Here is a 10,690-nt window from a genome sequence, read left to right on the forward strand (position 1 = left end):
AAAAATATCCTTATTTGAAAACCCATCAGACATTTTTACGAAAAGTTTTAGAAAATATTATTCATGTTTATAAATTGTAATCATCAAAGTAATAATTTTCTCTTTTTTTTATTGAAAATGTATTTTAAAGGGATAGACAACTTGAATCCATACTTAAAGCCCAACTTTTCAACATGCATTAGTGAGTTGCATAACATGGAACCCCGATCCATCAAACAATATGGGTTACACGAAGTAAAAACTTAATTACTATGGTCCAATTAAGCATGCTTTTCAGTTTCAAAAACTGAAAACAAAAAGTTATACCATTTTTAAATGTTCAAATTTGTGTTCCACAAACATGATTTATGCTTGTATATAACCTTGTTTTCTTCATCAATCAATGAGTTTTATAGGGATAGCTTTACATAAGGGAGTTTAGTAGTTTAAAGATATCAGACCCAACAAAAAACAACTTAGGACTTTCAAAATCTCATGAGAAGAGATACCAGTAGATTCGGCCCATTATGCTGTTTTTTGGCAATTGAATTTTCTTCAGACCATAACTTAAGACAACAGAAGATATTGACCACTCATCTTAATTTCTGAACATTTTTGTTTTGTTTCAAAATGTTTTCCCTCTTTTGTTGGAAGAAAAAGGGGAGACTTTACTCCTTTTTTTTAAAATCATTAATTTTTGACGAAATATTTAATTGGGCTTTATTTTCATACTAACTACTTTCCCTGACTATGTAGGATTTATTGGTAAAAAAATTCCTTAATTGATATTCTACTTTCTTGGAGATTAGTCTCATCACTTGTACTTGTGAGATACCTCTGGATACAAGTTTTTATTTAAAATAAAAATCTATCTATAATTCTTCCAAAGTTTAATAATAACAAATATTTTTCTGCTTATGAATCCAGCATCATGTGTTAACTGAAACATCATCTTCATCATATGTTGCTTTGCTTTCATTCTTGATTGATCCCTTAGATTTGTTGGAGCGAGTCACTTGCTATTTCTGTTATCAAACGTCAATGAAATGTTACTAGGACTTGTTAGAATAAATTATTCTTCAATTCTGATTTTTTTTTTTTTTTGGTTATTCTTCCATATTCTCCTATCAATGTTGAACTTTTATGTTGAAAATATTATTCTACGTACATAAGAAAATATGTCTTTTAAAATAATTTTATTAAAATAGCTTTACACTTTGAATAAATACATTAAATAAAAAGTGAGGTAATTTTGGTGGCTGAACGCTTTAATATTAACTTTTAAGAGCAAATTAGAAAGAAAAAAAAAACAAATGGCAAATTGTAAAATGAAAATATCACTTATTTTATGCAACTTGATATGCAACAGAATTTACTTCTGTTTCACACATTTAGTAAACTGCTGTTCTTGATTTCTACCAAGAGGAAGTTCTGTTGAGATAAATTCACTTATAAAAGACATAAGAATGCAAAATAATGAAGTATATTCCATAACTTAAGATAAAGTTTATGCTCTTAAGCAGTAAAAAAAGTACTTGTTTTTTATTTTATCTTTTTATTAATTATTTCAGGAACAGAGTTTATTCACATTGGACCTAAAGTTGTTTAAGGACTTTGATGTCTAATAATGGTGATGCAACCACCCAACAAAAAATATTTAAAGCAACTCTGCAGTTACAGGACTAAGATGAGTTTCCTACTATAACATGGACCATTGTCATATACTTACAATTAGAAACATCCAATAACTACAACAGGTTGAAGAAATACCAGATGTACTCATATTTCAATTTCAACAGGTTTAAGACACACTTGAAAAATAAGGGTTCATGCAATTGCCAAGACAACAAAAAACTTGTTTGATGGGAAGTAATAATAATGGCTTAATGATGCAGTACAATATTCCATCAATGTCTAATAATAAAGATCATTCATTTATAGTTTCAACTTTGAAACATTTTGCTCTTAACCATAGCTCCAATAACGATTTTTAAAACAACAAACCATTAATCACTGTTACTTATTTTGACAGCAGACGCAAACTGATTTTTTCATGAAGGTTGCAGTCTTAAAAAAGAAAACTTTCATCATTTTTAGTGCCATAATGCATAGGTCCATATAAAAAAATTGGAGACAGAAAATTCTATATATGATACCGAAGTCCAGACTAGAAAGAGCTCAAAATACAAGGTCCATGAATTCAAATGTGCAAAATTGAATCAATACAGAATCCAAGAAAGAAAAAGAAAAAAAAAAAAAAAAAACTCTCAGAAAGTTATTCATTCCTTCAAGCTAGGAAATTTATGATCAAGAAAATCAAGTATCTAGTTGTGTTCTCAGAAGCACTTAAACAAACAACACCAGTAACCTAAGTTTGTGTAGAACTTAAATTATTTAATCTATTCCTTTGCTACATGATACCAAAGTTCGAAAAATCACATGTCAATGGAAATGGGGGAAGATGCCAATTTCAATGTAACAAAATAGTGGTTGAAATTTTAAACATAAAAAAAAAGAAAAAAAAAAAGACTGAATAGCTCCTCCCCATAAAACTTTTCAGCTAATCTTGAGTAATATCTGAATGTTGTCCCCATCATCCCCAACCTTTCAAAGAAAAATATCATAGAAAGAAATAAGGGAGGGCAATGTACCAATTAGCAAGAATCCTGTGTCAATGGACGAATCAATGTTTGTGCAACTCCTTGGACATGAAGCATCAAAATTTGTATGTTTGAAAATTCAATGCTTCAACATCCCATCACAGCACAATTATAAACAAAGTTGCCAGAACGTTTCCTAGCAAGTAGATCCCACTGTGGAGGCCCTGCACTAGGCACCCATGAATTGAGCTCAATAAAACCCTCACCATGAGTCCTAGGTCCACCAATCACAATAAGCTTATCTCCACATGCCCTAAATGCAAGACCCCAACCATTCATCGACACTGCACGTTCTGGCAGTCTCCCAATGGTAATCCACACTTTTTCTTCCTTGTCATACTTCTTAACCTCCATGTCAGCGTAATCAGCAGCATATAGTTCATCATTTACAACTGCAACCAGAGGTGGTGCCTCAGCTGTTGCAGGCATCTCAGGACCCCTACTACTTCTTCCTGGGGACATGTTAGGAATCTCTGTCCATGTCCTGCTCTGAATATTGTACTCCTCTCCACATGTTAGGACCTTAGAATCACTCCCCCCAATCCCCCCTATAACAAAAAACTTTCCATCCATAAACACCCCAGAACACATCTTCCTTGGTTTCTTCATACTTGGCAGTGTTTCCCATGTTTGAGTCTCAGAATTGTATAATTCAGCAGAGTCCAGGATGTGTCCCTCTGAATCACACCCACCAGCTAATATTGCAATCTCTCCAAGGCTTGCTGAGCCAAACAAGCATCTTGGAGCATTCATCCTCATTCCAGATGTCCATGAGTTTGTCAACAGACTGTATCTGTAAATCACATGAGATCTTAGCTCCCTCCCAAACACAAGTAGCTCAGTTCCTACAGCTAAAGATTCCTTGTCTGAACACATAAAGCATTCATTAGAAGCCATCCTTGGCAAATGCATCCACCTCTGACGGATTGGATCATAGGCCTCCCATTCCAGGAGGGCGCAGGAAAAATAAATCCAGTGCTCCATAATACCATTTAGTCTCCTCCATTGATAGAGTTCACCACTTCGGATTATGTTCCGGAAGCTCCTAGTCAACGAGGCTAGAGAACCGTAGTCTGACCTTGAACACCGGCTGAGACAGGCTATTGAGCTATCACGGTTCATGCGTGGCAAGAGAGAACCAGAGTCTGAAGAATCCCCACCATGCTGCTGCTGTTGCTGCTCAGATTGCTGTTCACTTGAATTCATTAGATTCTCATCATCCTCCAACCGATATTCAGATAGCCTGGCACCAAAATCTGATAAATCCCCAGGCTTAGCCTGCTGCTGTTCATCGGATTGATGGTCACCAACATCCATCAAATCACCATCACCCTCCTGTTCTTGCTCACCAAATAGCCGGTCGGTCAAAGCTCCATCTTCTCCGACAACTACTTCACAAACGTTCAATGGCTCAGTGGCCTCCTGATCCATCTGGGAAACAACGGAATCATTGGCCTCAATAGATTGCCTTTGAAGGGAAATTCGAGCCATTTCAACTCTATTGTAAGAATCCAACTTCCTGGTACACTTCCTCGGCTGCTGGGGCTCATCCTCAACATCATCAATCTCCATAGGGCGCTTTCCATTCTTGATGTCCAACTCCAGCAAGCACTTCATGTAAGACCAGTCGTTCTCTGCCTGGCAAGTGCTGGAAAACAACCTCGGAACAACGCACGAACGACCGTCCAACATGTCTCCACCACAGAGAAAGGAACGCCCTTCACTCTTCAATCCACCACAGCAAAATCAAGAGCCTGTTCAAACAGAATTGATGAAATCCAATTCAATTCACAAGTTCCTAATTTTTGCCCCTTTTACTTCTTTGCACAAATTTAAACACCCATCACAGCAAGCAAGGCCCATCTAATCAACACCCGTCACACAAGTTTCTTCAGATCGAAATATCGTTCAACCAATCACCAAGACAAATCCCCAAAAACCACTTTTTTATTTCCCTTTGTTTTTGACATGGTATAACAAAGATGAAACCTTTGGTTAGTGGAAAAAACAAAAATGCCCCTTCTGTGATAGACAGATCCCAAAGATGCAAAACGCCAGAAATAACGTCAACTTCAATTGAACACACGAAATGCAGAAATGAATCCAACATCCCAATGCAGCAACAAAAGTTTGAAATTTTTAAATCAACCCATCATTCATTACGCCTCATGATTCAACTAGAAAAACCGAAATTCAATAAAGATCTCTAAATAACAGAAGAAAACCAAACCAGCAAAGCAAGTCACTGTTGAACTCATTCACAGAGAGCAATACTTGAAGAAGAGAACAAAAAAAAAGGCAAGCAGAGAGAAAAACAATGCTAGAAACTTACAGGGTTGGATAGGTACCAAAACCAACCAAAAATAAGAACAGAAAAAAAGGGTACTTGATGGCAATTTTCAAATTGAACAACAATCTTCAACTCTTTTTCTCTCTCTATATATATACATAATATATCTATTGCATGTTACTCACAGAAAGAACCACTTTCTCTCTCTACAGTGTCCTTGGTTGTCTCTGGTTGGTCCCTGGAGAAAACTCTCTGCAAATCAGATGGAAGGTTTGGTTGTTCTGATTTTGGAGCAAAATCTGAAAGAGAGGACCCTCTCTACAACCCCTTATCTCCCTTAAATCATAGCTTAATGCACAATTAAATAATAATTATTACTTCCTAATTTTTTATCATTATTATTTGTTTGTTATGAATTCTTTTATGATTTAAAATAAAATTGTTTTGTTTTTTGGGATTGTCCGGTAGGCGGCCGCGAGAGAAGACGGTGACCGTGGACGCAGCGGCGGTGGGACCCCAACATGTTCACCGTTAAGTAACCTGGAACTGGTTGTACCGGTGGAGCGACGTGTTGAACGGATAGAGAGATGGAACCCGTTACGTTTTCGATACGTCTCTCTGCCGTTTGATTTTGATTCTAAATTATCGGCTGGTCAATTTTTCGTGAGAGGAGAGGAATCACATGCGGCCGGTATGCTGACGTGGCAGGTTTTGATTGGTTACTCATGTAAATGCAGCCGTTAAATCTCTCTCCTCATTTGTGAGTCTTGACTGGTCAATCTTGATACATTACACACAGTTATGGAGATTAATTATGAGTTTTATTGTTTTACTGATAAAGAAGTTACATTATCAATAAAAATCATGAACATTACTGTTTTCAATGTTAACATAAATATAATAAAAATCAATAAATTAACTATACCAATTATTTTGTTTTAGGTATAAATATACTTTTTAATCTTCTTAATTTTATAAATCTGTAATTTTAATTTTTGTTATAATTTATCTGTGTATTGATTTTTCAATCTTTTTAATTATTAAACAATTTTGTTCACTGTTAACATATATAATTTCTACCAAATAACTATGTGATATTTTATCATTAATAACTTTTATAGTTATGAAAAATATTTATTTTAGCTTCTTAATAGCATTACAATATGAATAGTTAAAAATATTTTATTCACAAATTATTTTTATTTATATTTAAATATTTTGCTAATTATTATTTTTTTCAAAATATTCATTTTGACAAAAAAGCTAAATAAATAGACTTAAATATTTTACAAAAAGTACTATAAACAAACTTAATATGTTTTTAATATATGAATTATTTGCTTGACATATTTAACATTTAAAACAATTATATGATAATTAATCATATTACATAAAGTGTATAAACTCTTAATATAGTACAAACAAATCAAATTCTTTTTATATTTGTAGTTATTTTTCTTTGAAGGAAAGTTATAACAATAAAAATATACTCTAAATTTAACAAAATAAGATGTTAATTATAATAATATTTGAATGAAACAGTAAAAATAGATCATCTAAAAGTTATTACAAAGATTCAAAGCAACAAAACAGTTGAATGTGCCAAAACAACATCAAACAAAACAGTTAAATTTGATTTCTTTTTTATTATTAATTTTAAGAGAGAGAAAGAAGAGAAATCTTTCTTTTACTGCTATGATAATGTTTAAATTTGATGATGATTTAGACACTGTTGCTAAACACGGTTTGTATAAATCAAGCTTAAGTCAAAAAAGTAGATTGTGCTATCTTCCAAACTTCAATTTCTTGGTGTTCCTCTTTTACTGTTTGATGGGATTTATATCTTTCTTGTCTGTTTTTCATTTTCTAATCTATTTTTTAATAATAAGATCAAACAATGTGTTCACACTTACATTTTCTTTTTCAAAATTATTACTTTAGTTTCAAATTTATAGCAAGGGCAAAAATCATATTATCTTTTTTTCTTTTTACTTATTTATGTATAAATGATTCAATTTATTATTTGTTGTTGGGTTATAAAAAATAAACTTTTGACTTATATTTTATAAATGTTCTAAGATATTAAGGAGCATTCCATACATTTTAATAGAACTTTGAAGTTGCATTCATAAAATATTATTTTGATAGTCCATAAAGAATTATTGAAAGTTTAAATAAACTTTAAATAAAATTTATTTAAAATATCTGGTTCTACGTTTTTACTACTATATAGAAATTAATTTATAAAGAAATTGACTTAAAATTGAATTAATTTATATATTAATTAATTTTAATTTATGAGATTTTTTTCTTTTTTTATTTTCACTGTTTAAAGCCTTTTAGAAAGAAGTTTATTAAAACATATTATAATAATAATGATATATTTTTATTGTGTAAAAATCACTATGTAATAATGGTTTTTTTTCATGTTAAACAATGTTTCATTTTGGTTTTTGAGCTAGTTACATTATTAGACACATTTCAAACCAAATGTCAGTATAGAAGCTTAAAACGTAAAAGAAAATAATGTTACTGAATTAAGAAGATTATATTCATTCATTTTTAAAATTTGATAATCAAAATATGTCAATGTTTGAAACAAGGAAGAATTCTAATTTTGTATCGAAGTTTAGAAAAAACAAGAGAGAGAAGAGAAAAGAGAAAGAGAACAAGAGAAAGGAGATATGTGTTATTAATGAGATAAGATATTTATACAAAACTCTAGAAAAAACTATATAACATGATGAAGGAAGAAAAGTATAACTATAAGAAAGGTTTGTTATGTAAAGGTAAACTTGAACTAGAGAGAAGTTTGCGGTTGAATTTTCTACAACTATAAAGGAGACAAGATCACACAGTATTAAGCGATGTGAGACTAAATTAAAATCCACAATAATAACAATTCTCTCACTTGTAAGTTTGATTTACATTATCCCCTAGTGTAGTTGTCTTCATCATCAATTATTTTTTAAGGCCAGTTGAGGCAATACAAAGCCTCAACTTATTTGTTGTTTTGCGTCAACTGACCTTCAAGAGTAATTGATGATGAAGACAACTACGTTAGGGGATAATGTAAATCAAGTTCCAAGTGGGAGAATTGTTAGTATTGGGGAGCTTAATTTACATAGCTTAATACTGTGAGATGTTGTTCCCCATTTAGCTATATAAGAACCTTCTGTAAATCTTGAGAGATACACCAAAACTAAATATACTTCCTAGTGTAGTCGTGTATGTAGGTATTTGTACGCTGAACCTCATTAAATTCTTGTCTTCTTTATTTATATGTTTAAACACATATTGATTTTAAGTGAGAATTCATCATTAATTTGGTAGAGTATAGATAATAACTTTTTTTTAAAATTGAGTATAAATAATAACAGTTGAAACCTATATTGTATCCGTACACTTTATATTTCAAAATAATGGTTTAAACTCATCTTGTGTCCATATACTATATATTTCATAATTAATAAAGTTAAGTTGCAATCAAAACTTTATCCTATTACTTTTTAATTTTTCGAAAATTATATTTTTTAATGTCTTAAAGAATATTATAAAAATATTTTGGGCAACTTCCCAATAACAACATTTTAAGAGAAAAAGAATAAGAAAAAAAAAATTATGAACAAATTAATTTATAACAACTCTCTCATGAGTTTTTTTTTAAAAAAATAATCTATGTAAAAGCTCATTTTACTCTTTTTTCTTTTATAAGCATGTCAGCATGAGAATAACTCTAAAGCTCAAACATATATTTTATGTCTCATTAAAATTTATCACATACCGATAAATTTCTCAATATATCTAATTTTATGAATTATTGCCTTTCTTAATTTCCTATGTTATATATCCTTACAAAAACATTTCTTTATGCATAGTACTAACTCTTGGATATGCTCAAATAACACCTAACACAAAGGTAATTAAGGGATAGAGGCTTAAAATAAATCCTTGATTTGGACCTAAAAGTTAATTATTGAAAAATATATTGTTATGTAGTTAGATGGCATCACATGATATTTTTAGAAAAATGGTGAATTTCGATTTTTTTAAAATTGATCAACACTTTCCGATATTACCTAGAGCAGTACATTATTCCGATTCTCAAGTAGATCTCTAGATATACAAAGTAAAACGTAATTAATTGAGTAAATTTCCTGACAAAATTTAATTTAAAAAACATCAAACCAGTTTTAGAAACACTCCTAAACTTTAAATGAAGCTGCAAAATATAAACTAATTATAGATTATTAATATTTAAGAGATGAAACAAGTGAGAAAGTAGAAACTAAATTATTCCACCAACTGCTATCACTTTCTTTCTATCAAATGCATATAACTTGGTTTAACTTTAATATTTGTTGTTAATTTGAATATGAAATTAAAGCATATATATATATATATATATATATATATATATATATATATATATATATATATATATATATATATATATATATATATATATATATATATATATATATATATATATATATATATGTTTATAGAACACTAAGCAACAATGGTGAAAAGAGATAAAGTGTTATTAAAAGGATGAAAGTGTTGTGACATGAATGAGAGGTTGACATTGGGACACCTCCACAAACAACCAAAGAGATTAAGCCCAAATTTTGTTGCAAGCACTGTGTTAAGATGGTGAGATTCTGTAATTAGTATAAACATTTTTATAATCATGCATGTCAACTTTTAATTATGTTTCCAACTGTCACCACTCCCAATCTAATCTCATAGGCTTTGAATTTGATTGATAGGCTTTCCTTTTGCACTTTCGTGGCCATCACCCGTCAATTATCATCATCATCATCTTCTTCTTCTTCTCTTTCATTCTCCATGATCCAATTAACCCTAATTTTTCCCTTTTCTTTTTCTCATCCATCGACGTGTTTAACTTCTTTTCTCTCTTATCTTTCAATCCAATTTCATGCATGACCTAATTTTCTCACGTTGTTATTCTCGTCATTGTCTTTCCCTTTTCAGGGTTAATACAAATAAAGGAAATAAAAAAGCACATTCAATGCATATTTCTTGCTTAAAATAATTCAATTAGACAACACACTTAAAGATGGCATTGTTCATTTCTTCTTATCCATGCTAGTGTCCTTGTTCATACTGCGTGTTTAATTGACCAACCACAAATTGCCCCTTTTGAAAAAAATTGTTGAAAATATCTAAACAAGCTTTTTTAATTTTATACGATGTTTTGCACCATTAAAATCAAGGGTTTGCATGCTCGGAAAGAAAGTTTCTCTTGTGCATCAATTGATGGTTATATAAATGTTTTTTTTTTCTCCTATACATTGTTAATTTAGATTAATATGCCATTCTTTTGTTTTTGTTTTTTTAGGTTTGTCGTATTCGACATTATTATTCTTTTTTTAAGTGGAAACATGGTTATTCCTTCTTTATTGACACGAATAAAAGGCACATAACGTTGAATTTTCTTGTATTAAAAAAATATGTACGTGTTGTATAACTGTTATATGTAAAACTATTACGTCATTTTTTTATCCCTTAGTATTGGACGGATGCGATTAAAAACCGTCATATACATTCTGGCAGTGGACCCCACTTTTTTCCCTTGTTTTATTCTTATTCATCTCACGGGTTATGTTGCTCCATTTTTCTCACGAGATTTTCAGTATTCCACTGTCTATTATTGATTTATTTCAATTATACATATGAAATATTATCGACATAGGTATATAAAAAGGAGATTCTGATTTTTTTTTAACAATTTTTT

General features: G+C 30.8%; 1 pseudogene; it reads right to left on the reverse strand.

The window, feature by feature from the left end:
* Positions 1-744: 744 nt before the first annotated feature.
* Positions 745-5,254, reverse strand: LOC148202950 (F-box/kelch-repeat protein SKIP11 pseudogene; annotated as a pseudogene).
* Between the last annotated feature and the right edge of the window lie 5,436 nt (positions 5,255-10,690).

The sequence above is a fragment of the Vigna umbellata genome, chromosome 3, assembly GCF_029865625.1.
Source record: "Vigna umbellata cultivar VRB3 chromosome 3, Vumbellata_1.0, whole genome shotgun sequence".
Taxonomy (NCBI): domain Eukaryota; kingdom Viridiplantae; phylum Streptophyta; class Magnoliopsida; order Fabales; family Fabaceae; genus Vigna; species Vigna umbellata.